This window comes from Oryctolagus cuniculus, chromosome 5 (genome assembly GCF_051225735.1).
Source record: "Oryctolagus cuniculus isolate XC-2025 breed Fujian yellow rabbit chromosome 5, ASM5122573v1, whole genome shotgun sequence".
In the NCBI taxonomy this organism is placed as follows: domain Eukaryota; kingdom Metazoa; phylum Chordata; class Mammalia; order Lagomorpha; family Leporidae; genus Oryctolagus; species Oryctolagus cuniculus.
This window is the reverse complement of record NC_142871.1, coordinates 18,676,738-18,691,255: the sequence shown is the minus strand read 5'-3', so window position 1 is coordinate 18,691,255 and position 14,518 is coordinate 18,676,738. Positions and strand designations below refer to the sequence as shown.

General features: G+C 41.5%; 1 protein-coding gene across 4 annotated transcripts in view; it reads left to right on the top strand.

Moving 5' to 3' along the window:
* The window catches only part of TAB2 (TGF-beta activated kinase 1 (MAP3K7) binding protein 2), a 99,516-nt gene that overhangs the window by 2,724 nt on the left and 82,274 nt on the right, over nt 1-14,518 (top strand). The window lies entirely within an intron of this gene.

Sequence of the window (14,518 nt, the reverse complement as noted above, 5' to 3'; positions counted from 1 at the left end):
TTTGAAAAATAGGTATAGTTTATGCTGTTTTGCTCTATGAGTTACATGCTAAAAGTTCTTAAAGAATGTCTGAATTTTCTAAAACAACATGGTTTTTGTGATATAAATAGATCAAAACAAAGGTTTCTTTTTATCAACATACTTTAGAAGACAGCTTTTTACCTTTTTATAAGTGCTTTGAAAAAAGTTGCTGATAATATGTAAAGTATCTGTAGTTCATAAATTAAATTATACTACAAGGTTTTAATTCCATTATATCTCAACCTGGCTGCAACAGTGGGAGTAGCACTTTTCCGTTGTTTCATTTCTGTCGTCTTGATTGGGGTCTAAGATTGGGATGATCTGAAATGGAAAGATTATGAGAAATACCACAGACAAGTGGGGGGGGCAAAACAGTACCCAGGAGGAGGAGCTGGGGCTCCGATGCTGGCAGAGGATTAGATGAGCAGTTTCAGGCAGCTTGGAATATGCAGATGTGGGTAGTGGTGGCTGCCCTGCTCAGCACAGGGACCTGGCCAAACTGCGCAAGGAGATTGGCCTGGAATCTTTTGATAAGCAAGCTCTGGAAATCAAATGTCTGTCACTTTATTTAAATCCCTTTGTATTAAGGTGCTAAGGATTTGGAGACATTGAGATGATATGGAATTTAAATATATGTGACTATCTGCACATTAGTTGTAGCTTGTATTTTGAAAATATTTAAAAGTTCTTTAACATTTTATTTCTTATGATTCTGATCCTGAATAGTCAAGGACCCTTCTTAGTCAGAAAACTAAGGAACCTGAGCAATTACTTTCCCAGAGTTACCAGGTACTGTACTTTTACATCCTCCGTAATCACGAACCTTGCCTGGGATCTGGAAAACTAAGCGGGAAGAGATTGGAGGGCAGGAGCTCTTTTCTTTGTTTTCTACAAAGTATCCCATCCCTTGGAACAGCCTGGCTAGCAGTTAGTGATACTTTACCTGCCTTCTGCGTTCTAGTTTAAAAAAAAATGCTAGAAAGATGATCACAGAACTCCTGCATTGCCCTTGGAGGTTCACTTGAGTTTTTATTAACTCATTTTACAGAATATGCTTAGTTTCTCATTTCCTAATCTTTAGAAAAGGAGTGAGCACAGTGGGAAGTATTAACTGATAACTTGCTGTTTTGGGAGAGCCAAGTCACAATTGTCACAATGTAAAATAGCTGTTGTTAATATCAGTTGAAGATCTCTGAAAATTGATTGAGGCTGTGGCCCTTTAAACTGTGTTCAAAATTTAATTTATGTAGATCCCTTATCTCCTGATAAGCTTAATAAATGAGGCTCTGCTGAATATGACTTTTGGATTTTCCTCATTCATTTTAAAAAGTAATTTACTAAACTGGTTCATGACAGTCTTATGTATTTATTCCCTATTTATTTGAGAGGCAGAGCGAGAGCGAGCAGTTCTCTCCCCCAATGCTGGTAATGGTCCTTTACCGGGGCTGACGCCTCAGTGGACAGCAGGGAACTCAGTCTAAGTCTCCCTGTGAGTGGCAAGAACCCAGCAACCATTGCTGTCTCCCAGCATCTGCAGTTGTGGGAAGCTGGAGTCAGCAGCCAAGCTGGCTGTGCACTCCCCAATCTCTGGGAGACACGGCTTATAGGAAACCCCAGGGTCCTAACTGACCTCCCAACTGCAAGGTCATACTCTGGCCCCTGCCTCATTCATTTTTTTTCCTCTCATTTTTTTTTCAAAGATTTTTTTTTCTTTTTTATTTGAAAGGCAGAGTTACAGAAAGAGAAATCTTCTATTCATTGGTTCGCTTCCCAAATGGCCACAATGGCCAGGGCTGTGCCAAACTGAAGCCAGGAGCCTGGAGTGTCTTCCAGGTCTCCCACTTGGGTGCAGAGGCCCAAGCACTTGGGCCATCTCCCGCTGCTTTGCTAGACACATTAGCAGGGAGCTGGATCTTGAACCAGAGCCTATATGGACTGCTGGCGCTACACCATAACACCGTCTCCCCTCATTCATTTGTTGATGCAGAGCTTCATTAAGAAATTCTGTTAGGTTTTGAATCATGAATTCCAGTTGAGAATTTCTATCAAGGAAGTGATATGCTGTAAAGAGACAGGAACTGTTATTTCTTGAATGCCTGCCATATGCTAACTTTCATTCATCTCCCAGATATTTATTGAGCAATTACTAGGTGCTCGAGATGCAGTAATGAACAATAGAGGAAAATTACTCTTCACATGTAGCTTGCATAGTTTAGACTGGGGGTAGTAGGAGACATAATAAATAAAACGTCTTCTGTTTGTGTGGGAGGAAAACATACTGTGAAGAAAAATCAGAAAACAGAGCAAGGAAATAAACGGTGTTTATTTTGTCTTTTTAAAAACTGCATAATGGATATTTTCATTGATTTTAAAAAATCAAAAACTGTCATACATGAATTTTTTCTTTGATTAAGAATACAGTTCATAACTTTGGAACATGATTATGCTTGTACCTGAGAGTTAAAGAATTTCAATTAATAGCAATTTCCTATTGTTAACACTTCACAGAGCTGCTTGGTGGCTGGATAGAACATTTTGGAATTTACTTTTTGGTTTGAATCCTGGTTTGGCCACTTAACGCTTTGCCACTAGATTTGGGACCAGTTACAATTTCTTTCCTTCTTTGAGCTTGTTTCTTGTGAGTAAAATGAGTTTGTCTGCAAAGTAGTTGTGAAGGTTGAATTAAACATTTTATATAAGTCACCTTATACACACAGGGATGGTAGGGGCTCAGTGAATTGCAACTTTGTTTCCTGTCTCCTTGGAGTTCTGTGAGACAGGACAGATGCTCTCCCAGCCCTGTGGGGACTTTGTTTAAGGCATTTCGTTCGCATAGCTACAGCAGTCCTCTCTGGTGGCGTAGGGTTAGTTAGGATGTAACTGTGGCCTGGTGGTTAGTGCCTGCTGGAGAGCTTGTGCATGTCCCGGAGGCACTCAGTGTGGAGGAGACGAACCTACAGTCTTATTTCCTGAGGAAGGAAGGTTGTGCCTTATCCTGTCCGAGAGCTCTGTAAGCTGGACCACAGCATTTGGGTCGGTCAGCAACAATGTTCTTTAAAGTTCCAGTTCACGTAAATACTTGTAAAATTTTAGCTCAGTGCTTGGCTCCTTCTTGTCATTAATTTTCTTCTTCATTGTGCAGGTGGGTGGTTCAAAGAATTCACAACAGATTCAGCAAAACCGAGCAAATAATGCAAATTGTGAGTTTTCTGAGGGAAGAGTGGAGTAGTCATTTAAATTATAATACTTATTTTCATTTTTGGACTGGAAAACTGGGAGACCACGCCTTGTCCTGTTTTATTCTGAGGCATCCGTAGGAGCTCAAGAAATACTGCGCGTTCACTGTTGAAGGGTTGGAAGTATGGGTTTTCTGTATGTCACAACTCTGGTTGGTAGTAAACTCCTGAGTTTGAAAGGTTAAGGACAACCAAATGAAGTCTTTTAAATGCCATTTTTTAAATCTAGCCAAAAATTTGAAAAGTATCCTAGAAATTGTAAGGAAGAAATTAGTTATTTGCAATTAGATTAATGTTCGTAAACCTGTTATAATGTGGACATTACAGTGAAAAGGTTTTAAAAGCAGAGTAGAAGATATAATTCATGCATCACTATATATGCTCTTAGCTAACTGTTAAAGGTCAAGTTTGTCTTATCTCCTTCAGGCAGTCTCAGTGAAACTGTAGGTTTGCACTGGCTTTGTGAATTAAATGGCCCAGGTGTTTCTCCATCCTTGCGCTGTGAGTTGGCACTGGTGTTTTCTTGGAGAGACCAGCCTGCCACAACTGCTCCCAACCCCCATTCACAGTAACCGTTCCTCAAGTGCTGAAATCTTAGCCCAGGTCAACTCTCTCCCCTTCTCTCTCTCTCTCTCTCTCTCTCTCTCTCTCTCTCTCTTTTTAACTTTTATTTAATGAATATAAATTTCCAAAGTACAGCTTATGGATTACAATGGCTTCCCCCCCCATAACGTCCCTCCCCTTTCCCACTCCCTCTCCCCTTCCATTCACATCAAGATTTTATTTATTTATTTGACAGAGTTACATACAGAGAGAGAGAGAGAAAGGTCCCCCTTTTGTTGATTCACTCCCCCATTGGGCGCAACGGCCAGAGCTGTGCTGATCCGAAGCCAGGAGCTTCTTCCAGGTCTCCCACATGGGTGCAGGGGGCCAAGGACCTGGGCCATCTTCCACTGCTATCCCAGGCCACAGTAGAGAGCTGGACTGGAACCGGTGGCCACATGGGATGCCCTCGCCGCAGGCGGAGTGTTAACCTAGTGTGCCATGGTGCCGGCCCCTCTCCCCTTCTCTTGCAATTGATCTTCTACCTAACAAATCATAGTTTTAGCTTTCCTAAAACTTAAAACTTAGGTTTATAGTCCTTGTCTATACTCCTGCCTTCCTACATGTTGGTTTCTTGTGATGATAAAGTAAATAGTAAGTATGTTATCACAAAAATTAAAAGGAAAAAAAAAGAAAAGGAGGAGAAAGAAAGGGAAGTATTGTTATATTCCTAAAACTGTATCCATGATATACATGAAATCTCTTCCCTTTATATAAATAAAAAAATTTTCAAAAAATTTTGAAATTCTAATACTTTTAGTCATTACAGAGAATATGTCTTGCATTTTTAAAAAATTCCCACAAAGCATGTATAAGGTAATTTATATTCAAATTTGGTATGCCACAATACTCTTTTTGAACTGTGGAGTTTCTGAACACTTTTGTACATTTTTTTTTTTTTTAGATTTTATTTATTTACTTTAGAGGCAGAGTTACAGACAGAGAGAAGGAGAAACAGAGAGAAAGAGAGAAATCTTCCATCTGCTGGTTCATCCCCCAAATGGTCTACTACAGCTGGAGCTGGGCTGATCCGAAGCCAGGAACTAGGACCTGCTTCCAGGTCACCCACAAGGGTGCAGGGGCCCAGGCACTTGGGCCATCCTCCACTTGCTTGAAAGGCCATCAGCAGGGAGCTGGATTGGAAGTGGAACAGCCAGGACTCGAACCGGTGCCCATGTAGGATGCCAGAGCTGCAAGTGGATGCTTAGCCCACTATGCCCCAGTGCCGGCCGCCACAATACTTTTAGAAATGAAATGGAAATATATACAGCTGACTATACGCTGGCGATTTTTTTGTTTGTTTGCTGGCTTTGAACAATATCAGTTCTACCACTGGGAAGAAGCATACTGCATCTGTCAGCTTGGCTGGCTTCAAAAAGGAAGTCTGATGTAGCCACAAACAGGTACAGCAGGCCAGGGCAGTATAAGGATTGGTTACTACCAATTTTTTAACTGCTTTGTTAAGGAAGATGACATTCTTATTTCACTTTAAGAAGAAACAGAAGCAGCCTAGGACCAGCACTCTAAGTATGAGTCATGAGTCACGGCAGCCAGGATAGAGTGGAGGTTGGAAAGACCCTGGAGCCTGTTGATAAGTAAATTCTTATTCCCTGGTTCAGTACTTTCATCTGATTCGTAAGTAATGTTGTTGAGTTTTAGCTTAGAGTTTTACTCTGACACTTATCTATACTAAGGAAAATTTATTTTGATCTTTGGTTTCTTAACATTCCACTTTTCAGCATCAGCCAGGTTGAGTACATCACAAGTTTGTCTCTTGCTTGTTTGTCCACCAGGTAGCCCGCAGATCCTGCTTATTTTCTCTGGTGTAGAGCCAGTGGCAGTTCGTCGAAATGATTTTTCCGTTCCTCATCAATGAGAGAAAATAACTAGTAATACAAATGAAAACCTTGCAGAGCCTTGTTCTCAGGCCAGCAAGTTTTGTTTAGGTAGAGAAATCAGCAGAAGCAGTCATTCTGATATGAACTGGGGAGATGGAGGTAGGAGGGAGTTTACCTAGTTTTAGTTCTCTTAGAAACTGAGGGAAATGGTACTTGAGATTTGGCATTGATCTTTGTGAAATTGTAAAATAAAGTCTATATAGTCTGTAAAATAAAGCCAGAAACCCAATGATGTCATTAATCATTGGGTAAATTAATTTTACTGTGTTGAGCCCCTGAGGTGTAAAAACAAAAGAGCCCCGCTTTGAGGGAGTTCCCTTGCTGCCTCTGGCCATGTGCTCCCAGGGACCATTCAGGGGCTTCAGCCAAGGCCTTTGCTTCAGGGCAGTGCATATGTAGTGACAGTCTTATCTGCATTATCTGTGTGTCTTGTTTGGATCACCTTCTATTTAGCAAATTTTAATTATTATAAACAAGTATTTTTCAAACAGAACAACATGAATTCTTGTTGTAGTTACATTAGGCCTGTAGTTTAAATATGGGAAGTAATTTCACATTTGGAACTTTGCCTTGTTAGGTTTTTCCTTCAGGGTATCTGCTTACTTCATTTTTCCTCAGCAAATGGAATAAAAAATAATTTCTGTACTGTTTAATTTACTGTAACTCTTTAGACCAAGGATAAAATAAAACACATTTTTATCACAAAATAAACATGCAGATTATTAATTCTTTGTATTTCATATCTATTCATGTGAGAAAAACCCACATTTTCCATTTGAAATCAGTCTGCACACCCACAATTTAGTTGTTTTTAAGAAAAGCATTAGAAAATTGGCATGAATCAGATTTTGAAAACACCTCAGATAATGAGGTTAAATATATTACTGTGAAATTTGTGCCACTTTATCTTTATAAATGTTCCTTGTACTACTACCATCTTAAATTACTAGCTAGCTTTTTTCAGATATATCATTAATACTCTTTCTAGTCTGCATTTCACATTTAGAAGGGTATGTGCTTTCTTCTGCTAGGTTTATTATTAGATTAACTATGATTGCTTTTTGCCTTGATTTGATTTTTTTCCTGAATTTTTTTCTTCTTGATCCATTGCATGAACTGGTATGATTGTTTTAGAGTAGTTTACCCTGCTGGTTAGTGTTCAGTGCTGCCTCGTATAAATAATTTTAGCATAATAGCATTTGTTCATTGATCATTTAGTAAACTTTAGAACTTTTCCTGATACTGTAGTAATACAGAACTTATTGCAAAAATGTAAATTTAGTTACTATAGTTTCTGTTGAAATAGTTTAAAAAATCTGATACATCTCCTTAAGAATGTTGAGAACATTCCATAGTGTATTGTGTGAAATCTTTTATCTTAGAAATAATAAATACTCTAACATATGTACAGTTGGTTTTTTTTAAAAGATTTATTTATTTATTTGAAAGGCAAAGTTACAGAGGGAGAGGGAGAAATAGAAGAGGGAGTGAGAGAAAGATCTTTCATCCCCTAGTTCATTCCCCAAATGGCTGCATTGTCCGAGACTGGCCCAGGCTGAAGCCAGACACCAAGAGCTTCATCTGGTCTCTCATATGGGTAGCAGGCTGCTTTCCCAGGCCATTCGAGGGGAGCTGGATTGGAAGTGGAGCAGCCAGGAATCGAACCAGCACCCGTAAGGGATGCTGGCGTGCAGGTAATGGTTTAACCCTTGGGCTGTAGCACATGTGAGTTTTGTGCAGTTTATAAAATGAAGTCTGTGCAGTTTGTAAAATAAAGCCAGAAACAAAAATGATGATGGACCCAGTCATTAATCATTGAGTAAATAATGTGTTGCTGTTGCAGAAAAAATTGTGAGGTACATATTTGTCTTTTTAGTCTTATTTTTACAGCCAGATAGTTTTGCTGTTAGCAAAAGTCAACATGTAGAGTGAAAGATTATTTGTGTGTATGTTCACAAAAGTTTCATTTTTGGTTTATCAAATTCCATTGTTTTTGAAACATAATACATTTTAAGATCCTTTTAGGTGGATCACATAATACCAGTAATTTTTTTAAAAGATTTATTTGTTTATTTGAAAGGCAGAGTTACAGGGAGGCAGAGAGGGTGAGAGGTCTTCTGTCCGCTGGTTCACTCCTCAGATAGCCACAACAGCCGGAGCTGAGCCAATCTGAAGCCAGGAGCCAGGAACTTCTTCCAGGTCTCTCATGCAGGTGTAGGGGCCCAAGGACTTGGGCCATCTCCACTGCTTTCCCAGGCCATAGCAGAGAGCTGGATTGGAAGCAGAGCAGCCAGGACTCAAACTAGTGCCCCTATGGGATGTCAGCGCTGTAGGCAGCGGCTTTAACCGCTACGCCACAGCACAGGCCTCAACACCAGTAATAGTTAGGTCAGCAGGTTAATTTTGCCTTTTTTGCAGTTTATCTTACCTGCAGCAAAGCTATTGAATTGTATTAAAATTTTAATTGAAGAAACATTCCTTGAAATTTAATAGTACTCCTATCAGTGACATAAAGCCCATTATGCAGACTTTTTTTTCCATATTGTTCATAGCCTATGGACTAATTTGTCTTTTTTTAATAATCATACATATTTGTGGGCTATAGTGGAACATTTCCATACATACAGTGTATAATATGTACTGATCAAATCAGGGTAATTTGACTTGTTATGGGCTAATAATCTCTGTAGGCTTTTTTTGGTGCTAAGTCATCAGTAGAAAAATAATTATAGAGAAATAGCAACATAGGCAAGAAGATTGTAGCTTTTTAAAAAAGAATTTTGAATAGATTACTTATTCGATTTTAATCCATTGAGAACAAATTATGATATAATTGGTTAATGTTTTTTAAAGATTTTATTGACTTATTTGAGAGGTAGAGTTACAGACAGTAAGAGAGAGCGAGAGAGAGAGAAAGATCTTCCATCTGCTGGTTCACTCCCCAAATGGACACAACAGCTGGAGCTGCGCTGATTCGAAGCTAGGAGCCAGGAGCTTCTTTCGATCTCCCATGCGGGTGCAGGGGCCCAAGGACTTGGACCATCTTCTACTGCTTTCCAAGGCCATAGCAGAGAGCTGGATTGGAAGAGGAGCAGCTGGGACTGGAACCAGCGCCAGTATGGGATGCCGGCACTGCAGCTGGAGGATTAACCTACTGCGCCACAGTGTCGGCCCCAGTTGGTTAATTTTTAAAAGACAATTTGTGACCTGACAAATATGCATCTACTCTTCAGAACTTAAGCAGATGTGCACAAATATTGCAGTAAAATAGTTGCTAGTATTGAAGAGAAAAATGTGCTCAAGGAAACCTCTGAGGGATCAGTGGTCAATGCAGGTTGCTGGAAATACAGTTGTGGAACACTTGCATTGAGGGGAACTCAGAGTTTACCCCAGGACTTGCATGGACCTGAACTTTATTTGACTAAAGTCCTATTTGCCACTTTATGGTGATTTTTTTTCTAGGAAATGGAAAAACAAACACGTGGAAATGTGGATTTCGATAGAAAATTCCGACTTCCACATGCGGGGATTCTGCCTCTGCATATGAAGGTGCACTGACGCAGCCTGGATGGCCTTGGCCTTGGAGAGGTGACTGGGTGGCCTGAGTGACACATCCTCACTCCCCTCGTGAACCCTGGCATACACTGAGGCTGACTCTCCAGAGGCACTGGAACAAGAAGCATGCGTTGGGGGAGGGTAACTGGCTTGTGGGAAACTGAACTGGTGATCCTCGCCCAGCCGAGCCCTGTCAGTGCTTCAACTTTTCTGAGCATCATGGGATCAAAAGAATGGGAAGAAAGCACGTGCAGTTGGTGTCCTTTTCCTTCTGAGGCACAGCTGTGCAGAGTTGCTGTCTGATGTCCTTGCACTGTGCTTCCTCACCCGGGAGTTCGGAGTTCTGCTGTGTGCCAGGGAAGGGGGTGCACAGAGAGATGAATGAGACACTGTAGTCCCTGTCCTCCAGAGACGGCTATCACGCACTGACAGATGCTGTGACACAGTGCCACACAAAACACCTCAGGGACCTGCGCGAGAGGGCGTGTGATTCCTGAGGGCTGCACAGATATGGCGGGCACATCTGCCCAGAACAGTGACAGTCTGAGTGCCTGTCAGATAGGCGAGACGGAGAGGTACTGTTTGGAGGTAGGTCATTTCAGACAGACAGACAGTGTGTGAAAAGCACAGCCGCAGGAAAGGCCCGTAGCTATGGTAGTTCCACGGTGCGACCATCCATCTGGGAGTTGATAAGGGTCGGAATTAAGACAGTGAGTGACGGGGTCATTAAGGAGGAAAGTGGGTGGTGGATGTGAGAAGGGGGTACTGAGCAGAGCAAAGCTAGGGAAGGCTCACACATGGCCTGGCTGGGCTCCTGGGTGGCAGGTGGTGGCATTCACCAATACAGAAGACATCAGAGGAGTGCCAGGTGAGCGGTTTCTGTTTGTTGGTTCTAAGGTTCCCATCGAGGGACAGAGAGGAAGGAGACATTACTTTATACGAGGGGCAGGAGGAAATGCTTTTGTGATCAGATGAATTCAAGCAGGTGCCTGAATGAAGTAAAGGGAGAGTTTTCCAGATAGGGACAATAGGAAATGCAGATTCACCTAGGTGGGAGCATGCTTGTCATCTTCCGAGGACCGGAAGGCCAGTTTTGATGGAGCTTAGTGGGGGAGGGGAAGATGGGTAGATGAGATCCAAGTGGATGTGTGCTTCTCATGTAGAGTTTTTAGCCTCTGCTAAGGACTTCAGATTTTATTCAGGAAGAGACAGGAAGCCGCTGAAGGGTTTTAAGACACAATGTAACTTGTCTTCCTCCCCTGGCTTCTTGGAATATAACTGAATGGTGTCAGTGTGTGTATAATTCTGTAGCACATATTATGAGTGTAGATTCAGGTAACCATCACCATAGGATATAGAGCTGTTTCATCATCATCAAAAAATTCTTTTGTGCCTTTCTCCAACCTTGACCTTTGCAAGTACTACTCTGCTCTCTAGCTGTGTAGATTTGCCACTTTAAGAATGTTATATAGGCCAGCGCCGCAGCTCACTAGGCTAATCCTCCACCTGTGGCGCCGATACTCCGGGTTCCAGTCCCGGTTGGGGCCGTGGTTCTGTCCCGGTTGCTCCTCTTCCAGTCCAGCTCTCTGCTGTGGCCCAGGAAGGCAGTGGAGGATGGCCCAAGTGCTTGGGCCCTGCACCCACATGGGAGACCAGGAGAAGTACCTGGCTCCTGGCTTCAGATCGGCACAGCGCCGGCCATAGCAGCCATTTGGGGGGTGAACCAACGGAAGGAAGACCTTTCTCTCTGTCTTTCTCTCTCACTGTCTAACTCTGCCTGTCAAGAAAAAAAAAAAAAAAAGAATGTTCTATAAATGAAATCACATTATAGTACCTTTTGAGATTGCCCTTTTTTTTTTAACTTGGCATAATGCCCTTAAGATCCTTCCAAGCTTTTGCGTATATCAACAGTCTTTTTCTTTTTAATGCTAAGAAATACACTGTTGTGTGGATGTGCCACAGTTTTGTTTAACTGCTCACTGATTTGAAGGACTTTAGTGGTTCCAGTTTGGGATTATGAGAACAAATCTTTGAGCAGGTTTATACAGGTTTTTATGTGAAAATGTGTTTTCATCTATGTTTGGTAAACCCTACGTGTTCAGTCGTTGAGTTGGTGAAAACTATGTGCTTAACTTTGTAGAAACTGCCATACTTTCCAAAGCAACTCTCTCATTTTACATTAACCTAGTTTTTCTGCATCTTCTCCAGCACTTGGTATTGTTCATTTTTGGTGTTTTTTTTTTTTTTTTTCATTTCGGCCAGTGTGATAGAAGTTTTTACTAGTTTTCATTTCTATAATGGCTAATGGTGTGCAGAATATTTTCATGTGCTTCTCTGCTGCTTATCCTGTGTGGTGAGTATATACATTGAGGTCTTTTCCCCTTATTCGAATTGGCTTGTTTTCTTATTGAGTTTAGAGAGTTCACATTCTGGATTCCAGTCCTTTGTTAAGTGTTTGATAAACAAATATTTTGTCCTAGTATATGGCTTATCTTTATATCATCTTAACAGGTTCTTTTGTAGAGCAAAATATTTTAATTTTTTAAAATTTGCATTTATTTGAAAGGCAGAGGGGCAGAGACAGGTCAAGATCTTCCATCTACTGGTTTGCTCCCCAAATGCGGACAACTGATTCCCAGCCCCAGATGGCCATGGCTGGGTGTGGCAGAAGCCATGAGCCCAAAACTCAATCCAGGCTTACCACATGGTCCGCAGGAAACAAGCACTTAAGCTATCGCCTAATGCTGGCCAGGGTGTGCATTAGCAGGAAGCTGGAATCAGAAGCAGAACCAGGACTGGCACCCAGGTATCCCAGGTGGTATCTTTGCCACTGTCCCAAATGCCCACCCTGTTTTAATTTTGATGAAGCTCAGTTTATGCATTTTTTCTTTTATAGGTAATGTCTGTCTTGTCAGTTCTTAGAACTCTTCAGTAAACCTTTTGTACTACAGATTATTTCCTGTTCTGAAAGTTTCCTAAAAGCTTTCTATCTTATGAGTATATAAATAGATCTAGGGTCCATTTGGATTTAAATTTGTATAAACTATGAAGTTTAGGTAGAGATTCTTTTTTTGTTGTTCCAGCATCATTTGTTAAAAAACTATCTTTCCTTCATTGCCTTGCTTTTGTACCTTTCTCAAAAATCAGATGACCTGTAATTGGCGCTGTGGCATAGCAGGTAAAGATATTGCTGGTTCGAGTTCCAGCTGCTCCACTTCTGATCCAGCTGTCTGCTATGGCCTGGGAAAGCAGTAGAAGATGGCCCAAGTCTTTGGGCCCCTGCACCCGCATGGGAGACCCAGAAGAAACTCCAGGCTCCTGGCTTTGGATAGGACCAGCTCTGGCCATTGTAGCCATTTGGGAAGTGAACCAGTAGATGGAAGACCTCTCTCTTTCTCCCTCCCTCCCTCCCTCCCTCCCTCCCTCCCTCCCTCCCTCCGCCTTTCAAATAAGTAAATCTTAAAAAAAAAACAAAAAAAAACAAAAAAAAGCCACACACACACACACACAATAAAGCCTGTTTCTGGGGTTCTGATTTCCTGAGGGATGCAAGGATATTAGAAGGAAATCTTCCTAGGAAAAGTGACAGTCTGAGTGTGGTCAGGCCAGGAGGAGAGGGACAGCTTGTTTTATTCATCTTCATGTCTGTCCTTCCACCAATACCACATTCCTTAATTACGGTAACTATTTAAATTTTAAAATCATAGTGATGATTTATTAATTTTATTCTCCTTTTTCAAAATTGTTTCAGCTATTCCATTTCCTTCCCATGTACAATTTAGAACCTTTAAAAATATGCTGCAGGGATTTTGGTAACAAATGCATTAAATCTGAGGCCGGCACTGTGGCACAGGAGGTTAAAGCCCTGTCCTGAAGCACTGGCATCCCATATGGGCGCCAGTTCTAGTCCCTGCTGCTCCTCCTGCTATGGCCTGGGAAAGCAGTAGAAGATGGCTCAAGTCCTTGAGCCCCTGCACCCACGTGAGAGACCCTGAGGGGGCTCCTGGCCACAAATCTGCACAGCTCCGGTGGTTGCAGCCATCTGGGGAGTGAACCAGTGGGTGGAAGACCTCTCTCTGTAACTCTGTCTTTCAAATAAATAAAGTAAATCTTTTTTTAAAAAAATGCATTAAATCTTGATAATTTGGGGAAAATTTTGACATTTTTATTGAGTCTTTCCATCATTAACATGGTATGTCTTTCCACTTAATGTAGTCTTTGAATTTTTTTTTAAATTAGCATGTAGTTTCCTTTTTTTTTTTTTTTAAGATTTATTTATTTATTGGAAAATCAGAGCTACAGGGAAAGAGAGAGGTCGTCCATCTGCTGGTTCACTGCCCAATTGGCCGCAATAGCCAGAGCTGGGCCGGTCCGAAGCCAGGAGCCACTTCTAGGTCTCCCACATGGGTGCAGGGGCTTGGGCCATCTTTCATTGCTTTCCCAGGCCATAGCAGAGAGCTAGATCGGAAGTGGAGCAGCCGGGTCTGAAACCAGCACCCAGATGGAACGCTGGTGCTTCAGGCCAGGGCGTTAAACCGCCAAGGCACAGAACCGGCGCAAGCATGTTGTTTTCAGTATACAAATCCTGTTCATATTTTGTTAGCTTTTTGCCTGGGTATATTTTTGAAGCATTTGTTCTTAGTATTTGATTTGGGTTTCCTGTTATTCATTTTTAGCATACAGCAGTATGGTTGATATCTGTGGGTGAACCTTGTGTCCTTAGACCTTGCTAAATTATTCTGTCAGTTATGGGAGAATTTTTGGTACATTCCGTGGGTTTTCTAATGTGACTGTGACCAGAAACAGTTTCATTACTTCCTTTCCAGTCTGTATGCCTTTTTCCCCCTTTTCTTGCCTTACTGCTGTGGCTTGTACATTCAGTACTGTGTTTAATAAGAATGGTGAGAGCGAATAGGCTTGTCTTGTTTCCTGCTGTTAGGGAGAAAGTGTTTAGTCTTTCATCATGAAATGTGTTCGTTTATAGGTATTGTTTTTCAGATTGGGAAAGTTCTCTTTCTATGCCTAGTTTGTTAAAACAGTTTTTATCATGATTGGATCTGGAATTTTTTCAAATGTGTTTTCTACATTGACTGATAAAATCATAGGGCTTTATTTCTTTAAACTGGTAACTTGGGGCCAGCCTAGTGGAGTAGCAGGTAAAGCTGCTGCCTGCGATGCCGGCATCACATATGGGCACTGATTCTA